This window comes from Oncorhynchus gorbuscha, linkage group LG03 (assembly GCF_021184085.1).
Source record: "Oncorhynchus gorbuscha isolate QuinsamMale2020 ecotype Even-year linkage group LG03, OgorEven_v1.0, whole genome shotgun sequence".
Classification (NCBI taxonomy): Eukaryota; Metazoa; Chordata; class Actinopteri; order Salmoniformes; family Salmonidae; genus Oncorhynchus; species Oncorhynchus gorbuscha.
In genome coordinates, this window is record NC_060175.1 from 1,298,026 (window position 1) to 1,322,638 (window position 24,613).

Sequence of the window (24,613 nt, forward strand, 5' to 3'; positions counted from 1 at the left end):
ATCTATCCCTCTATCCCATCCCCTATATCCCCGATTTCTATCTATCCCTCTATCCCACCCCCTATATCCCCGATTTCTATCTATCCCTCTATCCCATCCCCTATATCCCCGATTTCTATCTATCCCTCTATCCCATCCCCTATATCCCCGATTTCTATCTATCCCTCTATCCCATCCCCTACATCCCCGATTTCTATCTATCCCTCTATCCCATCCCCTACATCCCCGATTTCTATCTATCCCTCTATCCCACCCCCTATATCCCCGATTTCTATCTATCCCTCTATCCCACCCCCTATATCCCCGATTTCTATCTATCCCTCTATCCCATCCCCTACATCCCGTCTACTCCGATTTCTATCTATCCCTCTATCCCATCCCCTATATCCCCTCTACTCCGATTTCTATCTATCCCTCTATCCCATCCCCTACATCCCGTCTACTCCGATTTCTATCTATCCCTCTATCCCATCCCCTATATCCCCGATTTCTATCTATCCCTCTATCCCACCCCCTATATCCCCGATTTCTATCTATCCCTCTATCCCATCCCCTACATCCCGTCTACTCCGATTTCTATCTATCCCTCTATCCCATCCCCTATATCCCCTCTACTCCGATTTCTATCTATCCCTCTATCCCATCCCCTACATCCCGTCTACCCACCCCTATCCGATTTCTATCTATCCCTCTATCCCATCCCCTATATCCCCGATTTCTATCTATCCCTCTATCCCACCCCTATATCCCCGATTTCTATCTATCCCTCTATCCCATCCCCTACATCCCGTCTACTCCGATTTCTATCTATCCCTTTATCCCACCCCTATCCCCTCTACTCCGATCCCCCCATCCCCTCTATCTCCCCGATTTCTATCTATCCCTCTATCCCATCCCCTACATCCCCTCTACTCCGATTTCTATCTATCCCTCTATCCCATCCCCTACATCCCCTCTACCCCGATTTCTATCTATCCCTCTATCCCATCCCCTACATCCCCTCTACTCCGATTTCTATCTATCCCTCTATCCCACCCCCTATATCTCCTCTACTCCGATTTCTATCTATCCCTCTATCCCACCCCCTATATCCCCTCTACTCCGATTTCTATCTATCCCTATATCCCATCCCCTATATCCCCTCTACTCCGATTTCTATCTATCCCTCTATCCCATCCCCTACATCCCCTCTACTCCGATTTCTATCTATCCCTCTATCCCATCCCCTACATCCCCCTCTACTCCGATTTCTATCTATCCCTCTATCCCATCCCCTACATCCCATCTACTCCGATTTCTATCTATCCCTCTATCCCATCCCCTATATCCCCTCTACTCCGATTTCTATCTATCCCTCTATCCCACCCCCTATATCCCCGATTTCTATCTATCCCTCTATCCCATCCCCTACATCCCGTCTACTCCGATTTCTATCTATCCCTCTATCCCACCCCCTATATCCCCGATTTCTATCTATCCCTCTATCCCATCCCCTACATCCCCTCTACTCCGATTTCTATCTATCCCTCTATCCCATCCCCTACATCCCCTCTACTCCGATTTCTATCTATCCCTCTATCCCACCCCCTATATCCCCGATTTCTATCTATCCCTCTATCCCATCCCCTACATCCCCTATATCCCCGATTTCTATCTATCCCTCTATCCCATCCCCTCTACTCCGATTTCTATCTATCCCTCTATCCCATCCCCTATATCCCCTCTACTCCGATTTCTATCTATCCCTCTATCCCACCCCCTATATCCCCGATTTCTATCTATCCCTATATCCCATCCCCTACATCCCCTATATCCCCGATTTCTATCTATCCCTCTATCCCATCCCCTCTACTCCGATTTCTATCTATCCCTCTATCCCATCCCCTACATCCCCTCTACTCCGATTTCTATCTATCCCTCTATCCCATTCCCTATATCCCCTCTACTCTGATTTATATCTATCCCATCCCCTACATCCCCTCTACTCCAATTTCTATCTATCCCTCTATCCCATCCCCTATATCCCCTCTACTCCGATTTCAAAGCACTCTTGTCTGAGTCCCAGAACGCAGAATAACATATTAACATAACATAACATAACATATATTTTGTAATACATTTTCAAAAACTTCTACAAATCTGTATTTTCTTTGTCATTATGTGGTTTTGTGTGTAGATTGATGAGGGAAAAAACGATTTAATCAATTCTATAATAACGCTGTAACATAACAAAATCTGGAAAAAGTAAAGGGGTCTGAATACTTTCGAGACCTGAACAGACAGGTTTATATCTTGGCTGATACTACTCTATCAACAGAGACCTGAACAGACAGGTTTATATCTTGGCTGATACTACTCTATCAACAGAGACCTGAACAGACAGGTTTATATCTTGGCTGATACTACTCTATCAACAGAGACCTGAACAGACAGGTTTATATCTTGGCTGATACTACTCTATCAACAGAGACCTGAACAGACAGGTTTATATCTTGGCTGATACTACTCTATCAACAGAGACCTGGACAGACAGATTTATATCTTGGCTGATACTGCTCTATAAACAGAGACCTGAACAGACAGGTTTATATCTTGGCTGATACTACTCTATAAACAGAGACCTGAACAGACAGGTTTATATCTTGGCTGATACTACTCTATCAACAGAGACCTGGACAGACAGGTTTATATCTTGGCTGATACTACTCTATCAACAGAGTCCTGGACAGACAGGTTTATATCTTGGCTGATACTACTCTATCAACAGAGACCTGGACAGACAGGTTTATATCTTGGCTGATACTACTCTGTAAACAGAGACCTGAACAGACAGGTTTATATCTTGGCTGATACTACTCTATCAACAGAGACCTGAACAGACAGGTTTATATCTTGGCTGATACTACTCTATCAACAGAGACCTGAACAGACAGGTTTATATCTTGGCTGATACTACTCTATCAACAGAGACCTGAACAGACAGGTTTATATCTTGGCTGATACTACTCTATCAACAGAGACCTGAACAGACAGGTTTATATCTTGGCTGATACTGCTCTATAAACAGAGACCTGGACAGACAGGTTTATATCTTGGCTGATACTGCTCTATAAACAGAGACCTGGACAGACAGGTTTATATCTTGGCTGATACTGCTCTATAAACAGAGACCTGGACAGACAGGTTTATATCTTGGCTGATACTGCTCTATAAACAGAGACCTGGACAGACAGGTTTATATCTTGGCTGATACTGCTCTATAAACAGAGACCTGAACAGACAGGTTTATATCTTGGCTATACTTGGCTGATACTGCTCTATAAACAGAGACCTGGACAGACAGGTTTATATCTTGGCTGATACTGCTCTATAAACAGAGACCTGGACAGACAGGTTTATATCTTGGCTGATACTGCTCTATAAACAGAGACCTGGACAGACAGGTTTATATCTTGGCTGATACTGCTCTATAAACAGAGACCTGGACAGACAGGTTTATATCTTGGCTGATACTGCTCTATAAACAGAGACCTGAACAGACAGGTTTATATCTTGGCTGATACTACTCTATAAACAGAGACCTGGACAGACAGGTTTATATCTTGGCTGATACTACTCTATAAACAGAGACCTGAACAGACAGGTTTAGCATTTTATTATCAGCTCTGTCTCATGTTTAATAAGGCTGAGGGGCAGAGAGAAATGGCAGGGGCAGAGAGAGATGGCAGGGGCAGAGAGAGATGGCAGGGGCAGAGAGAGATGGCAGGGGCAGGGAGAGATGGCAGGGGCAGAGAGAGATGGCAGGGGCAGAGAGAGATGGCAGGGGCAGAGAGAGATGGCAGGGGCAGAGAGAGATGACAGGGGCAGAGAGAGATGGCAGGGAGAGATGGCAGGGGCAGAGAGAGATGGCAGGGGCAGAGAGAGATGACAGGGGCAGAGAGAAATGGCAGGGGCAGGGAGAGATGGCAGGGGCAGAGAGAGATGGCAGGGGCAGAGAGAGATGACAGGGGCAGAGAGAGAAATGGCAGGGGCAGAGAGGGAGAGATGGCAGGGGCAGAGAGAGATGGAGAGAGGGGGCAGAGAGAGATGACAGGGGCAGAGAGAAATGGCAGGGGCAGGGAGAGATGGCAGGGGCAGAGAGAGATGGCAGGGGCAGAGAGAGATGACAGGGGCAGAGAGAAATGGCAGGGGCAGGGAAAGATGGCAGGGGCAGAGAGAGAGATGGCAGGGGCAGAGAGAGATGACAGGGGCAGAGAGAGATGGCAGGGCAGAGAGATGGCAGGGAGATGGCAGGGGCAGAGAGATGGCAGGGGCAGATACTGAGAGAGAGATGACAGGGGCAGAGAGAAATGGCAGGGGCAGGGAGAGATGGCAGGGGCAGAGAGAGATGGCAGGGGCAGAGAGAGATGACAGGGGCAGAGAGAGATGACAGGGGCAGAGAGAGATGACAGGGGCAGAGAGAGATGGCAGGGGCAGAGAGAGATGACAGGGGCAGAGAGAGATGACAGGGGCAGAGAGAAATGGCAGGGGCAGGGAGAGATGACAGGGGCAGAGAGAGATGACAAGGGCAGAGAGAAATGGCAGGGGCAGGGAGAGATGACAGGGGCAGAGAGAGATGACAGGGGCAGAGAGAAATGGCAGGGGCAGGGAGAGATGACAGGGGCAGAGAGAGATGACAGGGGCAGAGAGAGATGGCAGGGGCAGGGAGAGATGGCAGGGGCAGTGAGAGATGGCAGGGGCAGAGAGAGATGGCAGGGGCAGAGAGAGATGGCAGGGGCAGGGAGAGATGGCAGGGAGAGATGGCAGGGGCAGGGTAGAGAGAGATGACAGGGGCAGAGAGAGATGACAGGGGCAGAGAGAGATGGCAGGGGCAGAGAGAGATGACAGGGGCAGAGAGAGAGGGGACAGGGATGCAGAGAGAGAGATGACAGGGGCAGTGAGAGATGGCAGGGGCAGAGAGAGATGGCAGGGAGAGATGGCAGGGGCAGAGAGAGATGGTAGCAGGGATGCAGGGAGAGATGGCAGGGGCAGAGATGGCAGGGGCAGAGAGAGATGACAGGGGCAGAGAGAGATGGCAGGGGCAGAGAGAGATGACAGGGGCAGCGAGAGATGGCAGGGAGAGATGGCAGGGGCAGAGAGAGATGGCAGGGGCATGGAGAGATGGCAGGGGCAGAGAGAGATGGCAGGGGCATGGAGAGATGGCAGGGGCATGGAGAGATGGCAGGGGCAGAGAGAGATGGCAGGGGCAGGGAGAGATGGCAGGGGCATGGAGAGATGGCAGGGGCATGGAGAGATGGCAGGGGCAGAGAGAGATGGCAGGATGGCAGGGAGAGAGATGGCAGGGGCATGGAGAGAGATGATGGCAGGGATGGTAGAGGCAGAGAGAGATGGCAGAGGCAGAGAGATGGTAGAGAGAGAGAGATGGCAGGGGCAGAGAGAGATGGCAGGAGCAGAGAGAGATGGCAGAGAGAGATGGCAGGGGCAGGGAGAGATGGCAGGGGCAGAGAGATGGTAGGGGCAGAGAGAGATGGCAGAGAGATGACAGGGGCAGAGAGAGATGGTAGGGGCAGAGAGATGGTATGGTAGAGGGCAGAGAGAGATGGTAGAGAGAGATGGCAGAGAGAGATGGTAGAGGCAGAGAGAGATGGTAGAGGCAGAGGCAGAGAGAGATGGTAGAGGCAGAGAGATGGTAGAGGCAGAGAGATGGTAGGGGCAGAGAGAGATGGTAGGGGCAGAGAGAGATGGCAGGGGCAGAAAGAGATGGTAGAGGCAGGGAGAGATGGCAGGGGCAGAAAGAGATGGTAGAGGCAGGGAGAGATGGTAGAGGCAGAGAGAGATGGTAGAGGCAGAGAGAGATGGTAGAGGCAGAGAGAGATGGTAGAGGCAGAGAGAGATGGTAGGGGCAGAGAGATGGTAGAGGCAGAGAGAGATGGTAGAGGCAGAGAGAGATGGTAGAGGCAGAGAGATGGTAGAGGCAGAGAGAGATGGTAGAGGCAGAGAGAGATGGTAGGGGCAGAGAGAGATGGTAGAGGCAGGGAGAGATGGTAGGGGCAGAGAGATGGTAGGGGCAGAGAGAGATGGCAGGGGCAGAGAGAGATGGTAGGGGCAGAGAGAGATGGTAGAGGCAGAGAGAGATGGTAGGGGCAGAGAGAGATGGTAGGGGCAGAGAGATGGTAGAGGCAGAGAGAGATGGTAGAGGCAGAGAGAGATGGTAGAGGCAGAGAGAGATGGTAGAGGCAGAGAGAGATGGTAGAGGCAGAGAGATGGTAGAGGCAGAGAGAGATGGTAGAGGCAGAGAGATGGTAGAGGCAGAGAGATGGTAGAGGCAGAGAGAGATGGTAGAGGCAGAGAGAGATGGTAGAGGCAGAGAGATGGTAGAGGCAGAGAGAGATGGTAGAGGCAGAGAGAGATGGTAGAGGCAGAGAGAGATGGTAGAGGCAGAGAGAGATGGTAGAGGCAGAGAGAGATGGTAGGGGCAGAGAGAGATGGTAGAGGCAGAGAGAGATGGTAGAGGCAGAGAGAGATGGTAGAGGCAGAGAGAGATGGTAGAGGCAGAGAGAGATGGTAGAGGCAGAGAGAGATGGTAGAGGCAGAGAGAGATGGTAGAGGCAGAGAGATGGTAGAGGCAGAGAGATGGTAGGGGCAGAGAGAGATGGCAGGGGCAGAAAGAGATGGTAGAGGCAGGGAGAGATGGCAGGGGCAGAAAGAGATGGTAGAGGCAGGGAGAGATGGTAGGGGCAGAGAGAGATGGTAGAGGCAGAGAGAGATGGTAGAGGCAGAGAGAGATGGTAGGGGCAGAGAGAGATGGTAGAGGCAGAGAGAGATGGTAGGGGCAGAGAGAGATGGTAGAGGCAGAGAGAGATGGTAGAGGCAGAGAGAGATGGTAGGAGGAGATGGTAGAGGCAGAGAGAGATGGTAGAGGCAGAGAGAGATGGTAGAGGCAGAGAGAGATGGTAGAGGCAGAGAGAGAGATGGTAGAGGCAGAGAGAGATGGTAGGGCAGAGAGATGGTAGAGGCAGAGAGATGATGGTAGAGGCAGAGAGAGATGGTAGGAGCAGAGAGATGGTAGAGGCAGAGAGATGGTAGAGGCAGAGAGAGATGGTAGAGGCAGAGAGAGATGGTAGAGGCAGAGAGATGGTAGAGGCAGAGAGAGATGGTAGGGGCAGAGAGAGATGGTAGATGCAGAGAGAGATGGTAGAGGCAGAGAGATGGTAGAGGCAGAGAGAGATGGTAGAGGCAGAGAGAGATGGTAGAGGCAGAGAGATGGTAGAGGCAGAGAGAGATGGTAGGGGCAGAGAGAGATGGTAGAGGCAGAGAGAGATGGTAGAGGCAGAGAGATGGTAGAGGCAGAGAGATGGTAGAGGCAGAGAGAGATGGTAGGGGCAGAGAGAGATGGTAGAGGCAGAGAGATGGTAGAGGCAGAGAGAGATGGTAGAGGCAGAGAGAGATGGTAGAGGCAGAGAGATGGTAGAGGCAGAGAGAGATGGTAGAGGCAGAGAGAGATGGTAGGGGCAGAGAGAGATGGTAGAGGCAGAGAGAGATGGTAGAGGCAGAGAGAGATGGTAGAGGCAGAGAGATGGTAGAGGCAGAGAGAGATGGTAGAGGCAGAGAGATGGTAGAGGCAGAGAGATGGTAGGGGCAGAGAGAGATGGTAGGGGCAGAGAGATGGTAGAGGCAGAGAGAGATGGTAGAGGCAGCAGAGAGAGATGGTAGAGGCAGAGAGAGATGGTAGAGGCAGAGAGAGATGGTAGAGGCAGAGAGAGATGGTAGGGGCAGAGAGATGGTAGGGGCAGAGAGAGATGGTAGGGGCAGAGAGAGATGGTAGAGAGAGATGGTAGAGGCAGAGAGAGATGGTAGAGGCAGGGAGAGATGGTAGAGGCAGAGAGAGATGGTAGGGGCAGAGAGAGATGGTAGAGGCAGAGATATGGTAGGGGCAGAGAGAGATGGTAGGGGCAGAGAGAGATGGTAGAGGCAGAGAGATGGTAGAGGCAGAGAGATGGTAGAGGCAGAGAGATGGTAGAGGCAGAGAGATGGTAGAGGCAGAGAGAGATGGTAGAGGCAGAGAGAGATGGTAGAGGCAGAGTGATGGTAGAGGCAGAGAGATGGTAGAGGCAGAGAGATGGTAGGGGCAGAGAGAGATGATGGCAGGGGATGGTAGAAAGAGATGGTAGAGGCAGGAGAGATGGTAGAGGCAGAGAGAGATGGTAGGGGATGGTAGAGGCAGAGAGAGATGGTAGAGGCAGAGATATGGTAGGGGCAGAGAGAGATGGTAGGGGCAGAGAGAGATGGTAGAGGCAGAGAGATGGTAGGGGCAGAGAGAGATGGTAGAGGCAGAGAGATGGTAGGGGCAGAGAGAGATGGTAGAGGCAGAGAGAGATGGTAGAGGTAGAGAGATGGTAGAGGCAGAGAGAGATGGTAGGGGCAGAAAGAGATGACAGGGGCAGAGAGAGATGGTAGGGGCAGAGAGAGAAACGGTAGAGGCAGAGAGAGATGGTAGAGGCAGAGAGAGATGGTAGGGGCAGAGAGATGGTAGAGGCAGAGAGATGGTAGAGGCAGAGAGATGGTAGAGGCAGAGAGAGATGGTAGAGGCAGAGAGAGATGGTAGAGGCAGAGAGAGATGGTAGGGGCAGAGAGAGATGGTAGGGGCAGAGAGAGATGGTAGGGGCAGAGAGAGATGGTAGAGGCAGAGAGAGATGGTAGAGGCAGAGAGAGATGGTAGAGGCAGAGAGATGGTAGAGGCAGAGAGATGGTAGGGGCAGAGAGAGATGGTAGAGGCAGAGAGATGGTAGAGGCAGAGAGAGATGGTAGAGGCAGAGAGAGATGGTAGAGGCAGAGAGATGGTAGAGGCAGAGAGAGATGGTAGAGACAGAGAGAGATGGCAGGGGCAGAGAGAGATGGTAGAGGCAGAGAGATGGTAGAGATGAGAGGGGGAGATGTGAGGGATGAGTGTGGAGGAGAGATGGGAGATGAGAGGTTAGGAGAGGAGGGCAGAGGAGATGATGATGAGGGAAGGAGAGGAATGAGAGAGGGATGGTAGGAGAGGAGATGAATGAGAGGGGAGGAAAGAGGAGGCTGAGGGGAGGAAGGGAGAAGAGGAGAGGGGAGGAGGAGATGGTAGAGGAAGAGAGATGGTAGAGGCAGAGAGAAGAGAGGTGGGAGAGGGGTGGAGATGAGGGGAGGAGAGGGTAATGAAAGGGGAGGAGAGAGGGATGAAGGAGAGGAGGGAGGGAGGCAAGAGGAGGGAGGGAGGGAGGGAGGGAGGGAGGGAGGAGAAGGGAGGATGAGAAGGAAGTGGATGGACCACTGTGACAGGTGTGTGTGTGTGTGTGTGTGTCCTCTCCTCTCAGGTGTGCTGCAGTTGTTGTGTGCTGGGTCTGGCTCTACATGCTGAAGGTAGAGGGTGTGATGCCCACCAGCACCTGGGAACCCCTGATGGTCATGTCCTGCTCACCTGCTGTGAAGAGGGTAGGGCTCATCCCTAACCCTAACCAAACACAGAGGAGGAAGGAGAGGCCCAGACCTACTGCCCTGTCTGAGACAGATAAATCTCCTCACTCCAGACCTACTGCCCTGTCTGAGACAGGTAAATCACCTCACAGCAGACCTACTGCCCTGTCTGAGACAGATAAATCTCCTCACTCCAGACCTACTGCCCTGTCTGAGACAGGTAAATCTCCTCACTCCAGACCTACTGCCCTGTCTGAGACAGATAAATCTCCTCACTCCAGACCTACTGCCCTGTCTGAGAAATGTAAATCTCCTCACTCCAGACCTAGTGCCCTGTCTGAGACAGGTAAATCTCCTCACACCAAACCTACTGCCCTGTCTGAGACAGGTAAATCTCCTCACACCAAACCTACAGGTAAATCTCCTCACTCCAGACCTAGTGCCCTGTCTAAGACAGGTAAATCTCCTCACACCAAACCTACAGGTAAATCTCCTCACTCCAGACCTAGTGCCCTGTCTAAGACAGGTAAATCTCCTCACACCAAACCTACAGGTAAATCTCCTCACACCAGACCTACAGGTAAATCTCCTCACTCCAGACCTACAGGTAAATCTCCTCACACCAAACCTACAGGTAAATCTCCTCACTCCAGACCTACAGGTAAATCTCCTCACTCCAGACCTACAGGTAAATCTCCTCACACCAAACCTACAGGTAAATCTCCTCACTCCAGACCTACAGGTAAATCTCCTCACTCCAGACCTACAGGTAAATCTCCTCACTCCAGACCTACAGGTAAATCTCCTCACACCAAACCTACAGGTAAATCTCCTCATTCCAGACCTACTGCCCTGTCTGAGACAGGTAAATCTCCTCACACCAAACCTACAGGTACATCTCCTCATTCCAGACCTACTGCCCTGTCTGAGACAGGTAAATCTCCTCACACCAAACCTACAGGTAAATCTCCTCACACTAGACCTACTGCCCTGTCTAAGACAGGTAAATCTCCTCACACTAGACCTACTGCCCTGTCTAAGACAGGTAAATCTCCTCACACCAAACCTACAGGTAAATCTCCTCACACTAGACCTACTGCCCTGTCTAAGATAGGTAAATCTCCTCACACCAAACCTACAGGTAAATCTCCTCACACTAGACCTACTGCCCTGTCTGAGACAGGTACATCTCCTCACACTAGACCTACTGCCCTGTCTGAGACAGGTAAATCTCCTCACACCAAACCTACAGGTACATCTCCTCACTCCAGACCTACTGCCCTGTCTAAGATAGGTAAATCTCCTCACACCAAACCTACAGGTACATCTCCTCACTCCAGACCTACTGCCCTGTCTAAGATAGGTAAATCTCCTCACACCAAACCTACAGGTAAATCACCTCACTCCAGACCTACAGGTAAATCTCCTCATTCCAGACCTACTGCCCTGTCTGAGACAGGTAAATCTCCTCACACCAAACCTACAGGTAAATCTCCTCACTCCAGACCTACTGCCCTGTCTGAGACAGGTACATCTCCTCACACTAGACCTACTGCCCTGTCTAAGATAGGTAAATCTCCTCACACCAAACCTACAGGTACATCTCCTCACACTAGACCTACTGCCCTGTCTGAGACAGGTACATCTCCTCACACTAGACCTACTGCCCTGTCTGAGAAAGGTACATCTCCTCACACACAATAACCCATAACCCATAATGTTTAAGTGGAATTTAATGTCTTGAGTCAATAAGTATTCAACCCCTTGGTTATGACACGCCTAAATATGTTCGGGAGTAAAGATGTACTAACAAGTCACATAATAAGTTGCATGGACTCACTCTGTGTGCAATAATAGTGTTTAATATGATTTTGAATGACTACCTCATCACTGTACCCCACACAATTATCTGTAAGATTGTGCAATAAATTCAACCACAAAGACCAGGAAGGTTTTCCAATGCCTCGCAAAGAAAGGCACCTATTGGTAGATGGGTAAAAAAAGCAGACATTGACTATTCCTTTGAGCATGTTGAAGTTATTCATTACACTTTGGATGCTGTATCAATACACCCAGTCACTACAAAGATACAGGCGTCCTTCCTAACTCAGTTGCCGGAGAGGAAGGAAACCGGGATTTTCAACATTTGTATTTGTATTTATTATGGATTCACATTAGTTCCTGCCAAGGCAGAACTGAGAGGACAAGTACATTAGAGTGTCTAGTTTGAGAAACAGATGCCTAGCGAGTCCTCAACTGGCAGCGTCATTAAATAGTACCCTCAAAACACCAGCTCCTTCACTTCCTCTTCACTCTAACTGCCCATGGCTCATACTCTTCAGAAGGACCTGGAAGAGATACAGGTGAGGACTGCCTGAAGATACAAATACATACAGACAGTTAAAGCTATGTGAAGGCAGGACAGAGAGGGCACAGAGGATACAGACAGTTAAAGCTATGTGAAGGCAGGACAGAGAGGGCACAGAGGATACAGACAGTTAAAGCTATGTGAAGGCAGGACAGAGAGGGCACAGAGGATACAGACAGTTAAAGCTATGTGAAGGCAGGACAGAGAGGGCACAGAGGATACAGACAGTTAAAGCTATGTGAAGGCAGGACAGAGAGGGCACAGAGGATACAGACAGTTAAAGCTATGTGAAGGCAGGACAGAGAGGGCACAGAGGATACAGACAGTTAAAGCTATGTGAAGGCAGGACAGAGGATACAGGTTAAAGCTATGTGAAGGCAGGCACAGAGGATACAGACAGTTAAAGCTATGTGAAGGCAGGACAGAGAGGGCACAGAGGATACAGACAGTTAAAGCTATGTGAAGGCAGGACAGAGAGAGCACAGAGGATACAGACAGTTAAAGCTATGTGAAGGCAGGACAGAGAGGGCACAGAGGATACAGACAGTTAAAGCTATGTGAAGGCAGGACAGAGAGAGCACAGAGGATACAGACAGTTAAAGCTATGTGAAGGCAGGACAGAGAGGGCACAGAGGATACACAGAGGATACAGACAGTTAAAGCTATGTGAAGGCAGGACAGAGAGGGCACAGAGGATACAGACAGTTAAAGCTATGTGAAGGCAGGACAGAGGGCACAGAGGATACAGACAGTTAAAGGTGATACAGACAGTTAAAGCTATGTGAAGGCAGGACAGAGAGAGCACAGAGGATACAGACAGTTAAAGCTATGTGAAGGCAGGACAGAGAGGGCACAGAGGATACAGACAGTTAAAGCTATGTGAAGGCAGGACAGAGAGGGCACAGAGGATACAGACAGTTAAAGCTATGTGAAGGCAGGACAGAGAGGGCACAGAGGATACAGACAGTTAAAGCTATGTGAAGGCAGGACAGAGAGGGCACAGAGGATACAGACAGTTAAAGCTATGTGAAGGCAGGACAGAGAGGGCACAGAGGATACAGACAGTTAAAGCTATGTGAAGGCAGGACAGAGAGGGCACAGAGGATACAGACAGTTAAAGCTATGTGAAGGCAGGACAGAGAGGGCACAGAGGATACAGACAGTTAAAGCTATGTGAAGGCAGGACAGAGAGAGCACAGAGGATACAGACAGTGTGTGTTGGAGGTTAACAGAAGATTAGGATCTGTAGAGAACCGAGGACATCATCTGGACAGAGAGGGCACAGAGAGGACATCAGAGAACAGAGGACATCATCAGAGAACAGAGGACATGATCAGAAGAGGACAACAGAAGACAAGGATCTGTAGAGATCAGAGGACATCAGAAGACAAGGATCTGTAGAGATCAGAGGACATCAGAAGACAAGGATCTGTAGAGATCAGAGGACATCAGAAGACAAGGATCTGTAGAGATCAGAGGACATCAGAAGACAAGGATCTGTAGAGATCAGAGGACATCAGAAGACAAGGATCTGTAGAGATCAGAGGACATGATCAGAAGAGGACAACGGAAGAGTCTCCTTGGGTTCCCCTTTCTGTTCTCCAGTAGCAGCTCCTGATGCGCCATTCTGTTCCAACGTCCTGTTCTGATGGCCATTTTGTAGTTAGGGCCTTGGTGGAATGAACCAAATCTGGAAGTTACACTTACACTTTCAGATGCCCCCAGGCTCCCCAACAGTCCTGTGACAATCATGATTACAATGTCAGTGTGAGTGGACCAATTCAGTTTGTCTGTGATGTGTATGCCGAGGAACTTAAAACTTGCTACCCTTTCCACAACTGTTCCATCGATGTGGATAGGGGGGTGTTCCCTCTGCTGTTTCCTGAAGTCCACAATCATCTCCTTAGTTTTGTTGACGTTGAGTGTGAGGTTATTTTCCTGACACCACACTCCGAGGGCCCTCACCTCCTCCCTGTAGGCTGTCTCGTCGTTGTTGGTAATCAAGCCTACCACTGTTGTGTCGTCCGCAAACTTGATGATTGAGTTGGAGGCGTGCGTGGCCACGCAGTCGTGGGTGAACAGGGAGTACAGGAGAGGGCTCAGAACGCACCCTTGTGGGGCCCCAGTGTTGAGGATCAGCGGGGAGGAGATGTTGTTGCCTACCCTCACTACCTGGGGGCGGCCCGTCAGGAAGTCCAGTACCCAGTTGCACAGGGCGGGGTCGAGACCCAGGGTCTCGAGCTTGATGACGAGCTTGGAGGGTACTATGGTGTTGAATGCCGAGCTGTAGTCGATGAACAGCATTCTCACATAGGTATTTCTCTTGTCCAGGTGGGTTAGGGCAGTGTGCAGTGTGGTTGAGATTGCATCGTCTGTGGACCTATTTGGGCGGTAAGTAAATTGGAGTGGGTCTAGGGTGTCAGGTAGGGTGGAGGTGATATGGTCCTTGACTAGTCTCTCAAAGCACTTCATGATGACGGAAGTGAGTGCTACGGGGCGGTAGTCGTTTAGCTCAGTTACCTTAGCTTTCTTGGGAACAGGAACAATGGTGGCCCTCTTGAAGCATGTGGGAACAGCAGACTGGTATAGGGATTGATTGAATATGTCCGTAAACACACCGGCCAACTGGTCTGCGCATGCTCTGAGGGCGCGGCTGGGGATGCCGTCTGGGCCTGCAGCCTTGCGAGGGTTAACACGTTTAAATGTCTTACTCACCTCGGCTGCAGTGAAGGAGAGACCGCATGTTTTCGTTGCAGGCCATGTCAGTGGCACTGTATTGTCCTCAAAGCGGGCAAAAAAGTTATTTAGTCTGCCTGGGAGCAAGACATCCTGGTCCGTGACTGGGCTGGGTTCCTTCTTGTAGTCTGTGATTGACTGTAGACCCTGCCACATGCATCTTGTGTCTGAGCCATTGAATTGAGATTCCACTTTGTCTCTGTACTGACGCTTAGCTTGTTTAATAGCCTTGCGGAGGGAATAGCTGCACTGTTTGTATTCGGTCATGTTGCCAGACACCTTGCCCTGATTAAAAGCAGTGGTTCGCGCTTTCAGTTTCACGCGAATGCTGGCATCAATCCACGGTTTCTGGTTAGGGAATGTTTTTATCGTTGCTATGGGAACGACATCTTTGACGCACGTTCTAATGAACTCGCACACCGAATCAGCATATTCGTCAATATTTTTATCTGACCCAATACGAAACATGTCCCAGTCCACGTGATGGAAGCAGTCTTAGAGTGTGGAGTCAGCTTGGTCTGACCAGCGTTGGACAGACCTCAGCGTGGGAGCGTCTTGTTTTAGTTTCTGCCTGTAGGCAGGGATCAGCAAAATGGAGTCGTGGTCAGCTTTTCCGAAAGGGGGGCGGGGCAGGGCCTTATATGCGTCGCGGAAGTTAGAGTAACAATGATCCAGGGTTTTACCACCCCTGGTTGCGCAATCGATATGCTGATAAAATTTAGGGAGTCTTGTTTTCAGATTAGCTTTGTTAAAATCCCCAGCTACAATGAATGCAGCCTCCGGATAAATGGTTTCCAGTTTGCAAAGAGTTAAATAAAGTTTGTTCAGAGCCATCGATGTGTCTGCTTGGGGGGGATATATACGGCTGTGATTATAATCGAAGATAATTCTCTTGGAAGATAATGCGGTCTACATTTGATTGTGAGGAATTCTAAATCAGGTGAACAGAAGGATTTGAGTTCCTGTATGTTTCCTTCATCACACCATGTCTCGTTAGTCATGAGGCATACGCCCCCGCCACTCTTCTTACCAGAAAGATGTTTGTTTCTGTCAGCGCGATGCGTGGAGAAACCCGTTGTCTGCACCGCATCGGATAGCGTCTTCCCAGTGAGCCATGTTTCCGTGAAGCAGAGAACGTTGCAGTCTCTGATGGTCCTCTGGAATGCCACCCTTGCTCGGATTTCGTCAACCTTGTTGTCAAGAGACTGGACATTGGCAAGAAGAATGCTGGGGAGTGGTGCGCGATGTGCCCGTGTTCTGAGTCTGACCAGAAGACCGCCTCGTTTCCCTCTTTTTCGGAGTCGTTTTCTTGGGTCGCTGCATGCGATCCATTCCGTTGTCCTGTTTGTAAGGCAGAACACAGGATCCGCGTCGCGGAAAACATATTCTTGGTCGTACTGATGGTGAGTTGACGCTGATCTTATATTCAGTAGTTCTTCTCGACTGTATGTAATGAAACGTAAGATGACCTGGGGTACTAATGTAAGAAATAACACTTAAAAAAACAAAAAACTGCATAGTTTCCTAGGAACGCGAAGCGAGGCGGCCATCTCTGTCGGCGCCCAGCTAGCTAACCGCCCACCCACACTGCTAGCTAGCCACCCACTCACCCACACTGCTGGCTAACCACTCACCCACACTGCTAGCTAACCACCCACCCACCCAGCTAGCTAACCACCCACCCACACTGCTAGCTAACCACCCACCCAGCTAGCTAACCGCCCACCCACACTGCTAGCTAACCACCCACCCGCCCAGCTAGCTATCCGCCCACCCGCACTGCTAGCTAACCACTCACCCTGCTAGCTAACCGCCCACCCAGCTAGCTAACCGCCCACTCACACTGCTAGCTAACCACCCACCCACCCAGCTAGCTATCCGCCCACCCACACTGCTAGCTAACCACTCACCCAGCTAGCTAACCACCCACCCAGCTAGCTAAACACCCACCCACACTGCTAGCTAACCACTCACCCAGCTAGCTAACCACCCACCCAGCAAGCTAAACACCCACTCACACTGCTAGCTAACCATCCACCCACCCAGCTAGCTAAACGCCCACCCACACAGCTAGCTGACCACTCACCCAGCTAGCTATCCACCCACCCAGCTAGCTAACCACCCACCCACACTGCTAGCTAACCACTCACCCAGCTAGCTAACCACCCACCCAGCAAGCTAAACACCCACCCACACTGCTAGCTAACCACCCACACAGCTAGCTAACCGCCCACCCACACTGCTAGCTGACCACTCACCCAGCTAGCTATCCACCCACCCAGCTAGCTAACCACCCACCCACACTGCTAGCTAACCACCCACTCACCCACACTGCTAGCTAAAACTCACCTACACTGCTAGCTAACCACTCACCCAGCTAGCTAACCACCCACCCAGCTAGCTAAACACCCACCCACACTGCTAGCTAACCGCCCACCCACACTGCTATCTAACCACTTACCCAGCTAGCTAACCACCCACCCAGCTAGCTAACCGCCCACCCAGCTAGCTAACCGCCCACCCACACTGCTAGCTAACCACTCACCCAGCTAGCTAACCACCCACCCAGCAAGCTAAACACCCACCCACACTGCTAGCTAACCACCCACCCAGCTAGCTAAACACCCACCCACACTGCTAGCTAACCACTCAACCAGCTAGCTAACCACCCACCCAGCTAGCTAACCGCCCACCCACACTGCTAGCTAACCACCCACCCACCCAGCTAGCTAAACACCCACCCACACTGCTAGCCAACCACCCACCCACACTGCTAGCTAACCACTCACCCAGCAAGCTTACCACCCACCCAGCTAGCAACCACCCACCCACCCAGCTAGCAAACCACTCAACCAGCTAGCTAACCACCCACCCAGCTAACTAACCGCCCACCCACACTGCTAGCTAACCACCCACCCACCCAGCTAGCTAACCACCCACCCAGCTAGCTAAACACCCACCCACACTGCTAGCCAACCACCCACCCACACTGCTAGCTAACCACCCACCCAGCTAGCTAACCACCCACCCAGCTAGCTAACCACCCACCCAGCTAGCAACCACCCACCCACCCAGCTAGCTAACCACCCACCCAGCTAGCTAACCACTCACCCAGCAAGCTTACCACCCACCCAGCTAGCTAACCACCCACCCAGCTAGCTAACCACCCACCCACCCAACTCCAGTGGATGAATGGCAGCATTGTGCTTTGTTCCCAGGCCTGGTGTGTCACTATGGATTTTCCTCTGCTGCTGACTGCTGCTGGCTCACAGTGCTTCATCATGGTGACAGAGTGTGTGTGTCAGGACATTTTTTTAGCACCATCACCTCCTAACCCAGAGAATCACACACAATATCTCTCTCTCTCTCTCAATTCAATTGACTTTTGACATGGCAAGTTCATTATTACTTACGTTGTCAAAGTATACATATCGAACAATAAAATAAAAATATATATATTTATATATAAATAAATGGTGGGACCAACAGCAATAATAATAGTAGTAGTGGACATGGGATTACCATTAACAACAACTACAACAACAATATTAATCAGAACAACAATACATTAAAGCAATGGTAGTGGACCAGTGTCAACATGACTGAGAAGACACATGACCTGGTAGTAGACCAGTGTCAACATGACTGAGAAGACACATGACCTGGTAGTGGACCAGTGTCAACATGACTGAGAAGACACATGACCTGGTAGTAGACCAGTGTCAACATGACTGAGAAGACACATGACCTGGTAGTAGACCAGTGTCAACATGACTGAGAAGACACATGACCTGGTAGTAGACCAGTGTCAACATGACTGAGAAGACACATGACCTGGTAGTAGACCAGTGTGAACATGACTGAGAAGACACAAGACCTGGTAGTAGACCAGTGTGAACATGACTGAGAAGACACATGACCTGGTAGTAGACCAGTGTCAACATGACTGAGAAGACACATGACCTGGTAGTAGACCAGTGTCAACCTGACTGAGAAGACACATGACCTGGTAGTAGACCAGTGTCAACCTGACTGAGAAGACACATGACCTGGTAGTAGACCAGTGTCAACATGACTGAGAAGACACATGACCTGGTAGTAGACCAGTGTCAACATGACTGAGAAGACACATGACCTGGTAGTAGACCAGTGTCAACATGACTGAGAAGACACATGACCTGGTAGTAGACCAGTGTGAACATGACTGAGAAGACACAAGACCTGGTAGTAGACCAGTGTGAACATGACTGAGAAGACACAAGACCTGGTAGTAGATCAGTGTCAACATGACTGAGAAGACACATGACCTGGTAGTAGATCAGTGTCAACATGACTGAGAAGACACATGACCTGGTAGTAGACCAGTGTCAACATGACTGAGAAGACACATGACCTGGTAGTAGACCAGTGTGAACATGACTGAGAAGACACATGACCTGGTAGTAGACCAGTGTCAACATGACTGAGAAGACACATGACCTGGTAGTAGACCAGTGTCAACATGACTGAGAAGACACATGACCTGGTAGTAGATCAGTGTCAACATGACTGAGAAGACACATGACCTGGTAGTAGATCAGTGTCAACATGACTGAGAAGAGCGTCTGCTAAATGACTTAAATGTAAATGTAAATGTAAGACACATGACCTGGTAGTAGATCAGTGTCAACATGACTGAGAAGACACATGACCTGGTAGTAGACCAGTGTCAACATGACTGAGAAGATACGTGACCTGGTAGTAGACCAGTGTCAACATGACTGAGAAGACACATGACCTGGTAGTAGACCAGTGTGAACATGACTGAGAAGACACAAGACCTGGTAGTAGACCAGTGTGAACATGACTGAGAAGACACAAGACCTGGTAGTAGATCAGTGTCAACATGACTGAGAAGACACAAGACCTGGTAGTAGATCAGTGTCAACATGACTGAGAAGACACATGACCTGGTAGTAGATCAGTGTCAACATGACTGAGAAGACACGTGACCTGGTAGTAGACCAGTGTCAACATGACTGAGAAGACACAAGACCTTGTAGTAGACCAGTGTCAACATGACTGAGAAGACACATGACCTGGTAGTAGACCAGTGTCAACATGACTGAGAAGACACATGACCTGGTAGTAGACCAGTGTCAACATGACTGAGAAGACACATGACCTGGTAGTAGATCAGTGTCAACATGACTGAGAAGACACATGACCTGGTAGTAGACCAGTGTCAACATGACTGAGAAGACACATGACCTGGTAGTAGACCAGTGTCAACATGACTGAGAAGACACATGACCTGGTAGTAGACCAGTGTCAACATGACTGAGAAGACACATGACCTGGTAGTAGACCAGTGTCAACATGACTGAGAAGACACATGACCTGGTAGTAGACCAGTGTCAACATGACTGAGAAGACACAAGACCTGGTAGTAGACCAGTGTGAACATGACTGAGAAGACACAAGACCTGGTAGTAGATCAGTGTCAACATGACTGAGAAGACACAAGACCTGGTAGTAGACCAGTGTCAACCTGACTGAGAAGACACATGACCTGGTAGTAGACCAGTGTCAACCTGACTGAGAAGACACATGACCTGGTAGTAGACCAGTGTCAACATGACTGAGAAGACACATGACCTGGTAGTAGACCAGTGTCAACATGACTGAGAAGACACATGACCTGGTAGTAGACCAGTGTCAACATGACTGAGAAGACACATGACCTGGTAGTAGACCAGTGTGAACATGACTGAGAAGACACAAGACCTGGTAGTAGACCAGTGTGAACATGACTGAGAAGACACAAGACCTGGTAGTAGACCAGTGTCAACATGACTGAGAAGACACAAGACCTGGTAGTAGATCAGTGTCAACATGACTGAGAAGACACGTGACCTGGTAGTAGACCAGTGTCAACATGACTGAGAAGACACATGACCTGGTAGTAGACCAGTGTGAACATGACTGAGAAGACACAAGACCTGGTAGTAGACCAGTGTCAACATGACTGAGAAGACACGTGACCTGGTAGTAGACCAGTGTCAACATGACTGAGAAGACACATGACCTGGTAGTAGATCAGTGTCAACATGACTGAGAAGACACATGACCTGGTAGTAGATCAGTGTCAACATGACTGAGAAGACACATGACCTGGTAGTAGACCAGTGTCAACATGACTGAGAAGACACATGACCTGGTAGTAGACCAGTGTCAACATGACTGAGAAGACACATGACCTGGTAGTAGACCAGTGTCAACATGACTGAGAAGACACATGACCTGGTAGTGGACCAGTGTCAACATGACTGAGAAGACACATGACCCGGTCCTTCTGTAGACTCAGTGACCTGGTAGTAGCATGTCGCTGACTGAGAAGACACATGACCAGGGTAGTAGACCAGTGTCAATTGACTGGGACCACCCATGACCTGTAGAATGTATGCACACATGACTGTAAGTCGCTTTGGATAAAAGCGTCTGCTAAATGGCATATATATTGGTAGTAGACCAGTGTGAACATGACTGAGAAGACACATGACCTGGAAACGGGAAATATTATCCACGTTACTTTGCACTTTTCACTGTCCCCTTTCCACTGGCTGTTGTGGCAGGAGGACACATATTTGGCTGCCAAAACTGCACATTTTGGCTTTTCACCCAATAAATATTAGATTTTTTCTTCATCTTTTATAGTTTCAAATTCTTTGTAAAGAAATACTCTCTTAGGTCTGGGTATTTGTCATAGTAATAATAGGAAATGATGCTCTGTCTCTCCCTCTCCCCTGGAGCAGAGTGAGCACACACCGGTCTCTATAGACTCACGGAGTCTGTATCTAGTCAATGTTTTCCTTAGTTTTCTATCAGTCACAGTGGTCAGATAGTCAGCCACCATGTACTGTCTGTTTAGAGCCAAATAGCATTGAAGTTTACTTAGATTTTTTGTGATGCCTTTCCAATAAGTGATATATTTTTCTTTTTGTTTTGTGATGATTTGTTTGGGCCAGATTTTCTGAGTGCTGTCCTGAGGCTCTATGGGGTTGGTTTGGGTTGGTGAACTGAGCCTCAGAACCAGCTGGCTGACTGCTGTCCTGAGGCTCTATGGGGTTGGTTTGGGTTGGTGAACTGAGCCTCAGAACCAGCTGGCTGACTGCTGTCCTGAGGCTCTATGGGGTTGGTTTGGGTTGTTGAACTGAGCCTCAGAACCAGCTGGCTGAGGGACTCTTCTCTTGTTTCATCTCTTGACATTGTAGAGCTGTGTGATGGAATGTTTTGGGATCACTTGTTTTTAGATGGTTGTAAAATTTGATGTCTCTTTTTTCTATTAGAATGAGGAGGGTATCAGTGTCACATTCTGCTCTGACATGCGTTATTTGGAGTTTTTCTTTGCACTTACAATACAGTCTTGCAAAACTCTGCATGCAGTATTTCGATTGGATGTTTGTCCCATTTGGTAAATTCATTATTAGAGATTGGACCCAATACTTCACTGCCATATAGAGCAACTGGTTCTCGAACTGATTGGAACATTTTGAGCCAGATTTTCATGTTCCTTTTAATGGCATAGAATGCTCTTCTTGCTTGGTCTCTCAGCTCATTCACAACCATGAGAAAGCTACCTGTGTTGCTGATATTTAGTCCTAGATACAGTATGTGTAGTTTTTGGTGTGTTCTAATGAGAACTGTGTCCAAATATAATTTATATTTGTCATCCTGATTTTCTCTCTCGCTCCCATTCTCTGGTTTCTCTCCCTTTCTCTCTTTCTACATTTTCTCTCTCTCTCTCTGACTCCCATACTCTCTCTGTCCCCCACCCTCTCTCTCTCTCCCTCTCTAACCCCTAACAGATGTGAATGAGTGTGTGACCAGCATGCACAGTTGCCAGGCCAGTGAGCGACTGTGAAGAACACCTGTGGGATCAGTTTGTGTGTGAGAGGACCGTCACTGTCCTGCTGGCTTCCAGCTCAGGAACCAAGTCTGTGAGGGTGAGTTGGTCAACATCATCATCATTATGACTATGAAGTAAAATTGGTTTGTTTTACTTAAGCTAATAAGTTAAATAAAGATTCAATAAAAACATATATATAGTCAAAGTTAAATTGAGTAAAATAATTGTTCTGATATCTTTGCTAGACAACAGAAACAACATTCATACTTTGGATTGTGGGACTGGTTACATCACATATTTAATAACTAAAAACGCCCTCAACGTCACATGACCCTTTAAGTCTGTGTCTAAAGTGCTGGGAAAGTGGGCGAAATGGCAGTGTGAAATGTAGATGACAAGTTGTTGATGTGGTTACTAAAACATGCTGGGTTGTTACATTTACACAATACATGTCCTATATATAAGATATATGTATATATACCCACTAAGTCAATACATGACCTATATAGATCATGTATGTATATATACACACTAAGTAAATACATGTCCTATGTATATATATATATATACCCACTAAGTCAATACATGTCCTATATATATATACCCACTAAGTCAATACATGTCCTATGTCATATGATATAAGACATATGACATATATATATACCACTAACATGACTAAATACATGTCCTATATATATATACCCACTAAGTCAATACATGTCCTATATACACATGACCTGGTAGTAGACCAGTGTCAATATGACTGATAAGACACATGACGTGGTATAAAGTCAATACATGTCCTATATTATATTATATACCCACTAAGTCAATACATGTCCTATTCATATATTGTGGCAACTAAGTCAATACATGTCCTATATATATTTTGGCTTTTCACCCAATAAATATTATATTTTTTTTCCCATCTAAGTTTCAATACATGTCCTATATATATATCTATATTTGTCATAGTAATAATAGGAAATGCTGCTCTATATCCCTCTCCCACTAAGTCAATACATGTCCTATATATATATATACCCACTAAGTAAATACATGTCCTTATCTATATCAATGTTTTCCCACTAAGTCAATACATGTCCTATATATATATATACCCACTAAGTAAATACATTGTTTATATATATTTATATGCCCACTAAGTTAATACATGTCCTATATATATTGTATATATACCCACTAAGTCAATACATGTCCTATATATATATATATACCCACTAAGTCAATACATGTCCTATATATATTTGTATATATACCCACTAAGTCAATACTGACCTGTCCTGAGGCTCTATATTGGTTTGTTATATACACACTAAGAACCATACTGACTGCTGTCCTATGTCTATATGGTTTGGGTTGGTAACTGAGCCTAGAACCAGCTGGCTGAATACATGTCCTGATATATATTGGTTTATTATGAACTGAGCCTCAGATACCAGCTGGCTGAATACATGTCCTGATATATATTGGTTTGGGTTGGTGATACCCACTAAGTCAACTACTGTCCTGATATATATTGGTTTATTGTTGATAGCCTCAGAACCAGCTGGCTGATACTCTTCTCTTGTTTCATCTAGGACATTGTAGAGCTGTGTGATGGAATGTTTTGGGATCATTGTTTTTAGATGGTTGTAAAATTTGATGTCTCTTTTTCTATTATATATATATACACCCATTCTGTCAATACATGTCCTTATATGGAGTTTTTCTTTGCACTACATGTCCTATATTGCAAAATACTGCACTAAGTCAATACATGTCCTTTGTCCCATTTGGTAAATTCATTATTAGAGATTGGACCCAATACTTCACTGCCATATAGAGCAACTGGTTCTAGACTAAGTCAATACATGGTCCTATAACTATAACATTTTGAGCCAGATTTTCATACCCACTAAGTGGCAATAATGCTCCTATATATCTATATATTCACAACCATGTCAATACCTGTGTTGCTGATATTTATCCTAGATACAGTATGTGTAGTTTTTGGTGTGTTCTAATAGAACTGTGTCCAAATATAATTTCCTATTTGTCATCCTGATTTATCTCTCGCTCCCATTCTCTATCTTTCTCTCCCTAAGTCAATTTCTACATTTTCTCTCTATCTCTCTCTCCCATACTCTCTCTATCCCCCACCCTCTCTCTAT

At 48.1% G+C, this 24,613-nt stretch overlaps 1 pseudogene; it reads left to right on the plus strand.

Moving 5' to 3' along the window:
• Positions 1-24,613, plus strand: part of LOC124032162 — a 182,518-nt pseudogene that overhangs the window by 84,641 nt on the left and 73,264 nt on the right.